The following is a 14336-nucleotide window of genomic DNA, read 5'->3' on the forward strand; positions in this document are numbered from 1 at the left end:
GTGTGTATGTGTATGTGTGTGTGTGTGTGTGCGCGTGTGTGTAGAGCGATTGAGACCAAACTACTGGACCGATCTGTCGAACCCACAGAATAAAACTGCACGCACTGCAGTGTTTTCAGTCACGAGAATAAAACGGGTGTGTCTAAAACACGCGGGGACACGCGGGGACACGCGGGGACACGCGGGGACACGCGGGGACACACGGGGACACACGGGGACGGTGAATTAGCACGCCGGGACGTTATATAATAACATTCTGACTATCCTTTATGTATTTCTAAAAAAAAAAAAATTTTTTTTTTTTTTACTTAATATTTTTTTTTTTTTTTTTTTTTTTTTTTGGTCAGAATGTTATAAAATAACGTCCCCGCGTGCTATTTAACCGTCCCCGCGTGCAGTAAAACTGTCCTCGCGTGTCCCCGCGTGTCCCCGCGTGTCCCCGCGTGTTTTAGACACTGTCTAAAACACGCGGGGACACACGCGGGGACACGCGGGGACACACGGGGACACACGGGGACGGTGAATTAGCACGCCTTTTTTTATTTTTTTTTTATTTTTTTTTTGGTCAGAATGTTATAAAATAACGTCCCCGCGTGCTATTTAACCGTCCCCGCGTGCAGTAAAACTGTCCTCGCGTGTCCCCGCGTGTCCCCGCGTGTCCCCGCGTGTCCCCGCGTGTTTTAGACACTGTCTAAAACACGCGGGGACACGCGGGGACACACGGGGACACACGGGGACGGTGAATTAGCACGCCGGGACGTTATATAATAACATTCTGACTATCTTTTATGTATTTCTAAAAAAAAAAAAAAAAAAAAATATTAACTTATTTATTTATTAAAAAAATTTGTTTTCTTTTTTTCAGAATGTTATAAAATAACGTCCCCCCCGTGCTATTTCACCGTCCCCGCATGTCCCCGCGTGCAGTTAAACTGTCCCCGCGTGTCCCCGCGTGTCCCCGCGTGTCCCCGCGTGTTTTAGTCACAGGGGGTGTCTAAAACACGCGGGGACACGCGGGGACACACGGAGACACACGGGGACGGAGAATTAGCACGCCGGGACGTTATATAATAACATTCTGACTATCCTTTATGTATTTCTAAAAAAAAAAAAAAAAATTATTAACTTATTTATTTATTAAAAATTATTTTTTTCTTTTTTTCAGAATGTTATAAAATAACGTCCCCGCGTGCTATTTCACCGTCCCCGCGTGTCCCCACGTGCAGTTAAACTGTCCCCGCGTGTCCCCGCGTGTTTTTGTCACAGGGGGTGTCTAAAACACGCGGGGACACGCGGGGACACGCGGGGACACGCGGGGACACACGGGGACACACGGGGACGGTGAATTAGAACGCCGGGACGTTATATAATAACATTCTGACTATCCTTTATGTATTTCTAAAAAAAAAAAAAAAAATTTTAATTAATATTTTTTTTTTTTTTTTTTTTTTTTTGGTCAGAATGTTATAAAATAACGTCCCCGCGTGCTATTTAACCGTCCCCGCGTGCAGTAAAACTGTCCTCGCGTGTCCCCGCGTGTCCCCGCGTGTCCCCGCGTGTTTTAGACACTGTCTAAAACACGCGGGGACACGCGGGGACACGCGGGGACACGCGGGGACACACGGGGACACACGGGGACGGTGAATTAGAACGCCGGGACGTTATATAATAACATTCTGACTATCCTTTATGTATTTCTAAAAAAATAAAAAAAAAATTTTTAATTAATATTTTTTTTTTTTTTTTTTTTTTTGGTCAGAATGTTATAAAATAACGTCCCCGCGTGCTATTTAACCGTCCCCGCGTGCAGTAAAACTGTCCTCGCGTGTCCCCGCGTGTCCCCGCGTGTCCTAGCGTGTTTTAGACACTGTCTAAAACACGCGGGGACACGCGGGGACACACGGGGACGGTGAATTAGCACGCCGGGACGTTATATAATAACATTCTGACTATCCTTTATGTATTTCTAAAAAAAACAAAAAACAAAAAATTATTAACTTATTTATTTATTAAAAATTTTTTTTTTCTTTTTTTCAGAATATTATAAAATAACGTCCCCCCCGTGCTATTTCACCGTCCCTGCGTGTCCCCGCGTGCAGTTAAACTGTCCCCGCGTGTCCCCGCGTGTCCCCGCGTGTCCCCGCGTGTTTTAGTCACAGGGGGTGTCTAAAACACGCGGGGACACGCGGGGACACACGGGGACACACGGGGACGGAGATTTAGCACGCCGGGACGTTATATAATAACATTCTGAATATCCTTTATGTATTTCTAAAGAAAGAAAAAAAATTATTAACTTAATTACTTATTAAATTTTTTTTCTTTTCTTTTTTTCAGAATGTTATAAAATAACGTCCCCCCGTGCTATTTCACCGTCCCCGCGTGTCCCCACGTGCAGTTAAACTGTCCCCGCGTGTCCCCGCGTGTCCCCGCGTGTTTTAGTCACAGGGGGTGTCTAAAACACGCGGGGACACTTTAACTGCATGCGGGGACACGCGGGGACACGCGGGGACACACGGGGACACACGGGGACGGTGAATTAGCACGCCGGGACGTTATATAATAACATTCTGACTATCCTTTATGTATTTCTAAAAAAAAAAAAAATATTTTTTAATTAATATATTTTTTTTTGGTTTTTTTTTTTTTTTGTCAGAATGTTATAAAATAACGTCCCCGCGTGCTATTTAACCGTCCCCGCGTGCAGTAAAACTGTCCTCGCGTGTCCCCGCGTGTCCCCGCGTGTTTTAGACACTGGCTCCGCTTGATTGGGATTCAAAGCGGGCGACCAGGCGATCGCCCGCCACGTGACGCGGGCGATTTGATCTAAAGTACCAATCAAGCGCAATCGGGCCATAAACATGGCTGCCAATTTGTTGCTGTTGGACGAGTTGTTCTTTAGTGATGATAGTGATGCGGAGTACGCCTACAATATGGAGTGTGAATGCTTGGAAGTCACACATAATTATGTTTGATCTCCGGTTGAAATGGTTTGCAAGATATTGACCAATTGAAGGGACTGGCTGACTGGTCAAAAGCCTCGAATCTTGTGATCTTGTCATTTGACAAGTCATCTGCATGGAATTGTCATCGATTCACATTCAACTTCACTTGAAATTACTTCAAAGAATCCTATCTAAGCCCCAAAACACACTTTAAACAATCACGAGTACTTAGATTCAACCCAATAATTAAGCACAGAAGCGTGAACACGGCCTGAAGGTACAACTTTCTCTTCAGAAGTAAAAGATTCACTTACTTTCCACCCGTGGCGGCCATTTTGATCTCGCATCAGCCGATGTGTTTTGGTCGGGCGAGGCGGGCTAGCCCGCCGGCTTAAGCCGGTTGATGACCCGATTGTACTTGATTGAAAATACTTCACCCGGGCGCACCCGGGCGATCGCCCGGATTCCAATCAAGCGGAGCCAGTATCTGTCTAAAACACGCGGGGACACGCGGGGACACGCGGGGACACGCGGGGACACACGGGGACACACGGGGACGGTGAATTAGCACGCCGGGACGTTATATAATAACATTCTGACTATCCTTTATGTATTTCTAAAAAAAAAAAAATTTTTTTTTTTTTACTTAATATTTTTATTTTTGTTTTTTTTGTTTTTTGTCAGAATGTTATAAAATAACGTCCCCGCGTGCTATTTAACCGTCCCCGCGTGTCCCCGCGTGTTTTAGACACTGTCTAAAACACGCGGGGACACGCGGGGACACGCGGGGACACACGGGGACACACGGGGACGGTGAATTAGCACGCCGGGACGTTATATAATAACATTCTGACTATCCTTTATGTATTTCTAAAAAAAAAAAAAAAATTTTTTTTACTTAATATTTTTTTTTTTTGTTTTTGTTTTTTTGTTGGTCAGAATGTTATAAAATAACGTCCCCGCGTGCTATTTAACCGTCCCCGCGTGCAGTAAAACTGTCCTCGCGTGTCCCTGCGTGTCCCCGCGTGTCCCCGCGTTCCCCGCGTGTTTTAGACACTGTCTTTTACACTGTCTAAAACACACGGGGACACGCGGGGACACGCGGGGACACGCGGGGACACACGGGGACACACGGGGACGGTGAATTAGCACGCCGGGACGTTATATAATAACATTCTGACTATCCTTTATGTATTTCTAAAAAAAAAAAAAAAAAAAATTATTAACTTAATTATTTATTAAAAATTTTTTTTTTCTTTTTTTCAGAATATTATAAAATAACGTCCCCCCCGTGCTATTTCACCGTCCCTGCGTGTCCCCGCGTGCAGTTAAACTGTCCCCGCGTGTCCCCGCGTGTCCCCGCGTGTCCCCGCGTGTCCCCGCGTGTTTTAGACACAGGGGTGTCTAAAACACGCGGGGACACGCGGGGACACGCGGGGACACACGGGGACACACGGGGACACACGGGGACGGTGAATTAGCACGCCGGGACGTTATATAATAACATTCTGACTATCCTTTATGTATTTAAAAAAAAAATTATTAACTTATTTATTTATTAATTTTTTTTCTCAGAATGTTATAAAATAACGTCCCCGCGTGCTATTTCACCGTCCCCGCGAGTCCCCGCGTGCAGTTAAACTGTCCCCGCGTGTCCCCGCGTGTCTCCGCGTGTTTTAGACACGTGTCTAAAACATGCGGGGACACGCGGGGACACACGGGGACACACGGGGACACACGGGGACGGTGAATTAGCACGCCGGGACGTTATATAATAACATTCTGACTATCCTTTATGTATTTCTAAAAAAAACAAAAAACAAAAAATTATTAACTTATTTATTTATTAAAAAATTTTTCTTTCTTTTTTTTCAGAATGTTATAAAATAACGTCCCCCCGTGCTATTTCACCGTCCCCGCGTGTCCCCGCGTGCAGTAAAACTGTCTCCGCGTGTCCCCGCGTGTTTTAGACACACGGGAACGGTGAATTAGCACGCCGGGACGTTATATATATTATCACGTGCTGAAGTTTTCCGACCTCCCTTTGTTGGTTAACTTTTTATTTTTTTTTTATTTTTTAATTATATAATTGTGTGTCTATGCGTCCCAAGGACAGATTGTAAGAAAAGGCTTAGCCTTAAATCTTAATCCTTGTTAAATAAAGTTCAATTCAATTCTCTCTCTCTCTCTCTCTCTCTCTCTCTCTCTCTCTCTCTCTCTCTCTCTCTCTCTCTCACTCTCTCTCTCTGTCTCTCTCTCTCTTACCCCCCTCATGGAACAAAGAGAATGAGACTTTTTTTGATTGGCTGTCTTTGTTTTATTATTCATCATAATTACAATTATATTTTGTGTGTGGATATTTTTTTTATCAAAGTGGCCATGTTTCTGAAAAGTAAAAAAAAGTAATGAATGTAACTCAGATCAAAACAATCACAAGAAAGCAGAAAGACACACACACACACATACACACACACACACACATACACACAGAGACACACACACACACATATACATACACATACACACACACACATACACACACACACACACGCGCGCGAGAAAAAAGGTCGAAATGAGTGGATGACGTCATTAACGTAAAAACATCGTGACGTCGTCTAATTGCGCGAACATACAGCAGTAGTCTCGGAAATTCTACCCCAACAAAGCGGCACTGGGTGGCGTTGAATCAAAAATCGAAGATCCCACCAATCACTGTATATTAGTTAGTAGGCCTATGTTCCCAATTTGTGGTGAACTTCCATCCAGTCTGAGCACAAGATTCCGTCTTTATCATGTATTATGGATATGAACATTTCTCAAGTCGATCTTATTATGCGTTCTTGGGATCTTAGACGAGGAACCAAATCGAACAAAAAAATCTGTAATGCTGCGTCGCCCAAAACAAATAACGGTTTTGGGTGTGACGAAAAAAAGAACAGAGCCGGAGCGCTATGTAATTTATAAGCAGTTCTTTCAAACCCATTTAAAAAAAATGACACTACCAGCCTGTTTCCGCAGATTGAGCCAGAATGTTTTGTTTTGGCAAATCGACGTTGCAGTTCCGGAGCAAATGATCTACATTTCTTTGCGAATTTGCGTTCAAACGTGGTTTTTTTCTCTCCATAATATAACAATGCACAGCTCGAAAATATGACCAAGAACAAATCTACGGTACTTCGAAGAAAGAAGAATAACAACATTATTGTCCAATACGACTTGCAATTTACCGTGTGCGCTGTACAATCTCCCTACCTTTAAAGCAGACATAAAGCAGACCTCTTCATTTTCTTCCAAGGGGGAAATCGTTGGTCATAAAGTCTTGCAGGACCCAAACATACCTCTGCACGCTCACTTTTCTTTTCATAATTATGTTGCTTCGCAAAAATAAAATGTCAGTGGTTATCTCAACTTGTTATCAGTCAAAATTACCGAAGAACACAGAACTGGGAAATGACACTGATTGAAATACGAAAGATCTTCGACGGAGACGAAAGTTATAAATGACATGTGGTCACACCTAACTCGAGAACTAAGCGTCGCTCAGAACCAGCGCCCTTCCATTACTAAGTTAAGGAGTTTAATGCACAGTCGGTACTCCCGGGCAAATTTGATTTCATTTGACAGACACATGCATATAATAGTCTCTGAAACAACCTTTCTAGGTACCCAAAAGTGGCAGCAGCTATACGCAATTTTAAGGCAAAGTAGCCGTATTATTTTGAAAAATGCACTTCAGAACAAAAACTTTGTTGCAAAAATGTCAATACCAGTTTAACCGCAGACAGCAGAGTAAATATTTCTGAGAGAACTATCAAGTAATTGAAAGTACCTGTAATGATATAGCTCATTTGCAGAAAGTGTGAGAGTTCAGTTCCGAAGTACACCCCCTAATTTTTGAAGTCAAACTTATGCCATGAAAGCATTTTAAGAGGCACTATAACAGGTAAGGGTCGAGGATAATACACCGGATGTCTAAAACAAAGGTCAGTGGTGTTCGCATACAGGCAGCAGTGACTCGGGACAGAGAATAGTTGCAAGCAACAAGTGCCGCCGACCACTTTCTTTCCTTCAAGCCGGAAAGGAGCGATATGAATAAATTAACAAGTGACCTTACGCTAGGCCTGCGCAGTGCAATGGGCTATGGTATCATATTACAGGTGCACGTTTGGTTGGATGGTTATCACCGAATCGCTGTCAATGACAGCAACGTAGACGGCGCATCGCATCACGTGTGCCTTCTACGAAATCGCTACTGGGATTGGTCTTAAGTAAATTCCACAGGTCCAATGAAAAGTACCGTACTCGTCGTCATACAGACTGGAGTGCCGCGACAATTGGGTGGAAGTAACTTGGGCGGTGCGACGAAAATACAGTTTAACGACCTCTCTGCTTAGAGCAATTTGGGTCAAAGATATCAGAGCCGAAGCTCTACGATGTGTGCCTGGGTGAAGATGAGCAACAACAAAAAAAACAAAAAAACAAAAAAAACTTTTACTTTCCGTAATGGAAATGCTGGAAGAACAGGATTTAAAATCAATTCCTTGCAGGAGATACACGATTGTAGAGATTTATTCTTTCATTCCGAGGCAGAAATGCTTTTGTATTCAAGAAACGTGGAACGTTGCTATTCCGGAAGGGAATTGATTTGATTTGTTGGTACTTTAGAATAAAATTGTGAAAAGTGGCATCCGACTGATCATGGCAAAGGAGTGAGTGTCAGACCAAGGAGGGTCGTGGTGGAGAAGCTGAGGCACCCTCTACGTACTTGTGGATTCGGCGGCTAGTCAACTGGCGAAAAGCAAACCCGGTCCTCCCTAGGACCTATACTGGCCGGTTAAAAACATATGTACAGGGCTGCGACTTTATGTCGGTTTATTCATCAACGCCTTTATGGCACCCTCTGTCTACAGAGGCATGGGAAGGGGATCATATCAGGGTATTTTTATAAGGCACGGCCTTATCCTAATTCGCCAAGACGCGGGGTGGACTGACACGATATCCACATATCCAATGAAAACACGTGCAAGTACGAACAGCATTCGTCGAGTTAAAAACTGAAGTGCCGCGAAACAAGCGGGTGACGCTGAGTAGGTGCAGGTCTCGTGAAAGAGCCAATCAGACAGCGATACCAACAGTAGACAACGATTCTACTGTCGACCAATAACCAGTACGTAATGATATTACTTCTTATGTTAATGCTAACTAGGAATCTTCCTTATTCTGCTAGTAAGATTTAGTAAGTGTGTGTGTGTGTGTGTGTGTGTCTGTGTGTGTGTGTGTCTGTGTGTCTGTGTGTCTGTCTGTGTCTGTGTCTGTGTCTGTGTCTGTATGTGTGTTTGTACCGGCACGGTTGGCCTAGTGGTAAGGCGTCCGCCCCGTGATCGGGAGGTCGTGGGTTCGAACCCCGGCCGGGTCATACCTAAGACTTTAAAATTGGCAATCTAGTGGCTGCTCCGCCTGGCGTCTGGCATTGTGGGGTTAGTGCTAGGACTGGTTGGTCCGGTGTCAGAATAATGTGACTGGGTGAGACACGAAGCCTGTGCTGCGACTTCTGTCTTGTGTGTGGCGCACGTTATATGTCAAAGCAGCACCGCCCTGATATGGCCCTTCGTGGTCGGCTGGGCGTTAAGCAAACAAACAAACAAAAAATGTGTGTTTGTGGTTTTATCGACAAATGGGGACGATTGTCACTGTACAGCAGTGAAATGGGGACGCTACCGTTAAATGGGGACGTGCGACCCCATTAGACTCGATTTGCGCAGATTGAGCGACCCCATTTGACTGCTGCCCAGCATCCCTGGGCGGGGATATAGCTCAGTTGGTAGCGCGCTGGATTTGTATTCAGTTGGCCGCTGTCAGCGTGAGTTCGATCCCAGGTTCGGCGGAAATTTATTTCAGAGTCAACTTTGTGTGCAGACTCTCTTCGGTGTCCGAACCCTCCCCCCGTGTACACTACATTGGGTGTGTACGTTAACGATCCCACGATTGACAAAAGGGCCTTTCCTGGCAAAATTGCTTAGGCACAGTTAATAATTGTCTACCTATACCCGTGTGACTTGGAATAATAGGCCGTGAAAGGTAAATATGCGCCGAAATAGCTGCAATCCACTGGCCGTATAAAATTTCATCTCACACGGCATCACTGCAGAGTGCCTAGAACTATACCCACGGAATATGCGCGATATAAGCCTCATTAATTGAAGCCTCATTGATTGATTGATCCCTGTGGACAAACGGACTTGATTTTCACACACATTTTTACACACATTTTAGCTCTGCACTTTGTGGTCGGCTCTACTAAACCATTTGAGATTGTTATCATGTGACTTCAAATGACTTTACAAATACTGTTTTCATCATAATTAAGTTTCTAGTGTTAAGTATGAACCGCGTAGGTGCCTTCTTGTTACTATTTATTTTAATAAATGTCATAATACTACCAAGATAGTGGAGAAGCTTCATATTTCTTGTCTATCTCTCTCGGACACACTAACACACACGTACGAAGTAGCCTACCTTATGTTGTGTTATTTCTGTTGAAGAATGGGGGGGGGGGGGGGTGAAGAGAGAGAGATAAGGATAAATGGTGGACAGTGATATCACTGATACACATTGCCCGTTGTGTTCTGAATGGTCTAAAAAGCAAAGCCTTCTATAAAAAAAAAAAATATATATAAAAGATAAGCAACACGTAGCCTCGGAAGCAAGTGGACTTACAGTACTTGGTTTTACCAAAATATTTGGAAGTGTTCTCAAGAAAAATGAAACAGTGGAAATAACACTACGACCTTGCACAAGATGGAAATAGAGAGTGGACATAGGGGTCGAAAGAGAGAGAGAGAGAGAGAGAGAGAGAGAGAGAGAGAGAGAGAGAGAGAGAGAGAGAGAGAGAGAGAGAGAGAGAGAGAGAGAGAGAGAGAGAGAGAGAGAACTCAGAACTGTTTATTGTACTAAGGCAACAAACTCATATAGAAGCCAAGGGGAATGCAACATAACACATACTACCAAAAGTCGAAATCGAAGTACAAAGTTTGCTGAAAACCGAAGCATGTAGCATGTACAATCGCGATCATTTCTCGCTGTTGGAAATCCAAAAACGATTCTGTGAGCACATGTGGAAAAAGAGAGAGAGAGGGAGAAAGTGAGAGAGGCACACAGAGGCAGATAGAGAGAGAGAGAGAGAGAGAGAGAGAGAGTGAGTGAGAGAGAGAGAGAGAGATAGAGAGAGAGGGAGAGAAAAAAAGTGAAAGAGAGAGAGAGAGAGACAGACACACAGAGGCAGATAGAGAGATAAAGAGAGAGAGAAGGAGAGAGAGAGAGAGAGAGAGACAGAGAGAGAGAGATGGAGAGAGAGAGAGAGAGTGAGTGAGAGAGAGAGAGAGAGAGAGAGAGAGAGAGAGAGAGAGAGAGAGAGAGAGAGAGAGAGAGAGAGAGAACTCAGAACTGTTTATTGTACTAAGGCAACAAACTCATATAGAAGCCAAGGGGAATGCAACATAACACATACTACCAAAGGTCGAAATCGAAGTACAAAGTTTGCTGAAAACCAAAGCATGTAGCATGTACAATCGCGATCATTTCTCGCTGTTGGAAATCCAAAAACGATTCTGTGAGCACATGTGGAAAAAGAGAGAGAGAGGGAGAAAGTGAGAGAGGCACACAGAGGCAGATAGAGAGAGAGAGAGAGAGAGAGAGAGAGAGAGAGAGAGAGAGTGAGTGAGAGAGAGAGAGAGAGAGATAGAGAGAGAGGGAGAGAAAAAAAGTGAAAGAGAGAGAGAGAGAGACAGACACACAGAGGCAGATAGAGAGATAAAGAGAGAGAGAAGGAGAGAGAGAGAGAGAGAGAGACAGAGAGAGAGAGATGGAGAGAGAGAGAGAGAGTGAGTGAGAGAGAGAGAGAGAGAGAGAGAGAGAGAGAGAGAGAGAGAGAGAGAGAGAGAGACGTAAGACGTAAGACATTTTATTGATTAAACACACAAGGTTCATTTCAACGGGGTGTGGCCGAGGAGGGGGGGGGGGGGTCAGTAATACATGCCGTGTGTTTGTATTTATGGACAATCACCCGGTTTTATCTCTTTCTCTCTAACATATACTCAAACGAACGCACGCACGCTCTCACTCTCTCTCACTCTCTTTCTCTTAAACCTAAAGACATATCCAGCGCATGAATTAACAATATGGATAGGTGCAACGACAAACAAGTTTTCAATGCTAACATACATTATCGGCTTTCAATCATGCTTTATCGTTCCACGGCACAAACTCTCTCTCTCTCTCTCTCTCTCTCTCTCTCTCTCTCTCTCTCTCTCTCTCTCTCTCCCTCTCTCTCTCTCTCTCTCTCTCTCTCTCTCTCTCTCTCTCTCTCTCTCTCTCCTCAAGTCGATATATCTCTGCAACAGTACTGTTTTTTTACTATTTCTGCTCTTACTGTTATCGAGTTTTATATCAACCTTTAATCTGTTTCTCGTTTGTACGACAAACAGCTTATTCACCAGATATCCTACATGGATTATCTTTCTCAATTTAATCTTGGATTTTAATCTCCTTCGCGTTTGAAACACGAACGGCTCAGCATGATAGAGATTTGAAGTTAGAATTACTACTGTTTGTCGCTAACAGATATGGCTGTGTTTGGGCAAGATGCATAACGCTTGCTTCAAATTAATGCACATTTATAATGGGGTTTAAGTGAGATTGTTTATGTTTCCTACTTTAACGTATGTTTTCAGATTTTCAACAAAAGAACGTTGTGCCTGCTATATATAGTTTGTAACCAAAGAGCATTTATCTATTTATTTTCGGTGTGTGTGTGTGTGTGTGTGTCTTTCTGCTTTCTTGTGATTGTTTTGATCTGAGTTACATTCATTACTTTTTTTTACTTTTCAGAAACATGGCCACTTTGATAAAAAATATCCACACACAAAATATAATTGTAATTATGATGAATAATAAAACAAAGACAGCCAATCAAAAAAAGTCTCATTCTCTTTGTTCCATGAGGGGGGTAAGAGAGTGAGAGAGACAGTGAGAGTGAGACAGTGAGAGTGAGACAGTGAGAGAACAAGAACAAGAACAAGATTTTATTCCTTTAAGGCCTTAGCCCCTTTCGGAAGGGGGCTGGTTACACAAAAGTAAAGCGTGTGTGCAGCAGCAATCCACACACGCGTCGTTTCAAGTGAACAGAAGAAAAGACAATGTATAATCACAAAATACTAATGCTTAAACAGCATTTTCTAAACATTTAAATGAAAAATACAAGAACTTAGCTACATTGCAAAGTATAGTTTCATTTTTCACAGACAACAACAGTGCAAGTTTGAAATTCGAAGGACATCTACAAAATTTTGCTGGAATAAATTGACGTCTTAGATTTTCCAGTGCAGGGCAGCATAAAACAAAATGCAATTCATCTTCAGTACTAGATTGACACAAACGACAGACCAAATTATTTTCACTTACAGCTTTATACCTTTCTGTATGTAAAGCAAGTCTGGAAATACCCAATCTAAATTTAACCAAAACATTTAAAATGTGTCTGTTTACTGGAATTGACAAGTATGTTTCTACAAGATTTGTTGTCTTAAAGGTACGGTACAACGCAAACCGGTCGCTAGTCTGAATATGATTATCCCACTCTTGCCACCGGCAGTCAATAATGCGTTGCCTAAAACATGCCAAAAACGAATTAATACAGGCTACACCTTGGTTAATCCATACATACTGAAAACCATATCGACACAGGCACAACCGTACCTGTGATGCCCAAGTAGATTTACCTCTGCTATCTAGAGTAAACAACATCTTATAATGCTTTACGAGGTAATCTACTGTCATCCATTCTTGTCAGTTTCAGCCAGTATCTTATGCAACGTACATATGAATTTAAGTAAATGGGATAACGTCCAAATTCACCATAAACAAGATCATTAGGAGTACGCCTGTCAACACCTAAAAAACGTTTTAAAGCAAACAAATGCACCTTTTCTACTGTTGCTGCCTGCATCAGACCCCATACCTCAGCACCATATTGAACAATAGGTTGAACTTGTGAGTCAAAAAGCTTGATAAAAACATCCAAAGACAATCTATCGAATTTATACAAATTACTCATAATACACAGTACTGCACGTTTTGCTCTGGCAACTAGATCTTGACAAGCAAGATTAAAGCTTAATTTGGTAGAAAAATAAATACCTAAATACTTGTATGCATTTACTACCTCCATTCTTTGCCCACCAAAATACCAAACTTCACGAGCAGCTAGATATCCACCTTTACGAAAAACCACGATGTTACTTTTCCCCATGTTTACTTTAAGCTCAAGGCGCTGTGAAGCAAAATATAGACAATGTAGTTGTGACTGCAGACCAACAACATTTTCAGACAGCAAAGTAATATCATCGGCAAACAGTAGAATGAACAATTCAACAATGTCAGGGTTTAAAGTAATACCATGCCTACCATTATCCATGATTTCTAATGCCAGCTCATTTATAAATAGAGCGAATAAAATTGGACTGCACACGTCTCCTTGCTTCACACCTTTTGTACAGTTAATGAAATCTGTTAGTTGAGCACCACATCGTATTTTAGCCTTAACCACTGCATACATACTTTTAATACATCTATACAACTTTCCCTTTATACCATTTTTAATCAAAATTGGCCAGAGCAGTCTGCGTGAGATACTATCAAAACATTTCTCAAAATCAATGAAAGCTACATAAAGTTTGCGATTTTTAGAAAATTGTTTCTGTACAGCAGCAAGCAGAGTGAAGATGTGGTCAACAGTAGAATAATTTTGTTTGAAACCAGCCTGACATTCACCTGTAATATTATGTAATTCAGTCCACTCTTTAAGTCTATTATTAACAACAGTACCATACAATTTACTACATATATCACACAATGAAATTCCCCTATAGTTGTTAGTATCATTTCTATCTCCTTTCTTAAATAACGGTACAATAACTGAATCGTACCAGTTCTGTGGATAGATTCCCTCATCAAACAAAGCGTTAAACAGTTTCACTAAAAACAACACCACATCTTCGCTAGCTGCTTTAAAAAATTCCCCAATTAAACCATCAGGTCCTGCAGCTTTGCCCGATTTCAGTTTTCTGATAGCAATCAACACTTCTTCTTTGGTAATGGGTCTATCCAGCATTTCTTCATATTCATTATTCACGTCATTAACATCAGCATGCTCATCATCTTCAATCTCATCTTTTTCTAAAATGCTATGAAAGTGCTGGTACCAATCATCAACAGAAATATTATTTTGCTGCTGGACCTTTTTACAAGAAACATTTTTAATTTTCCTCCAAAATTCTCTCTGATCACTTACAGCACCTACAAGTTCTGTATACAAACTGTCATTGTACTGTTTCT

This window comes from Littorina saxatilis, linkage group LG1 (assembly GCF_037325665.1).
Source record: "Littorina saxatilis isolate snail1 linkage group LG1, US_GU_Lsax_2.0, whole genome shotgun sequence".
NCBI classification, from domain to species: Eukaryota; Metazoa; Mollusca; class Gastropoda; order Littorinimorpha; family Littorinidae; genus Littorina; species Littorina saxatilis.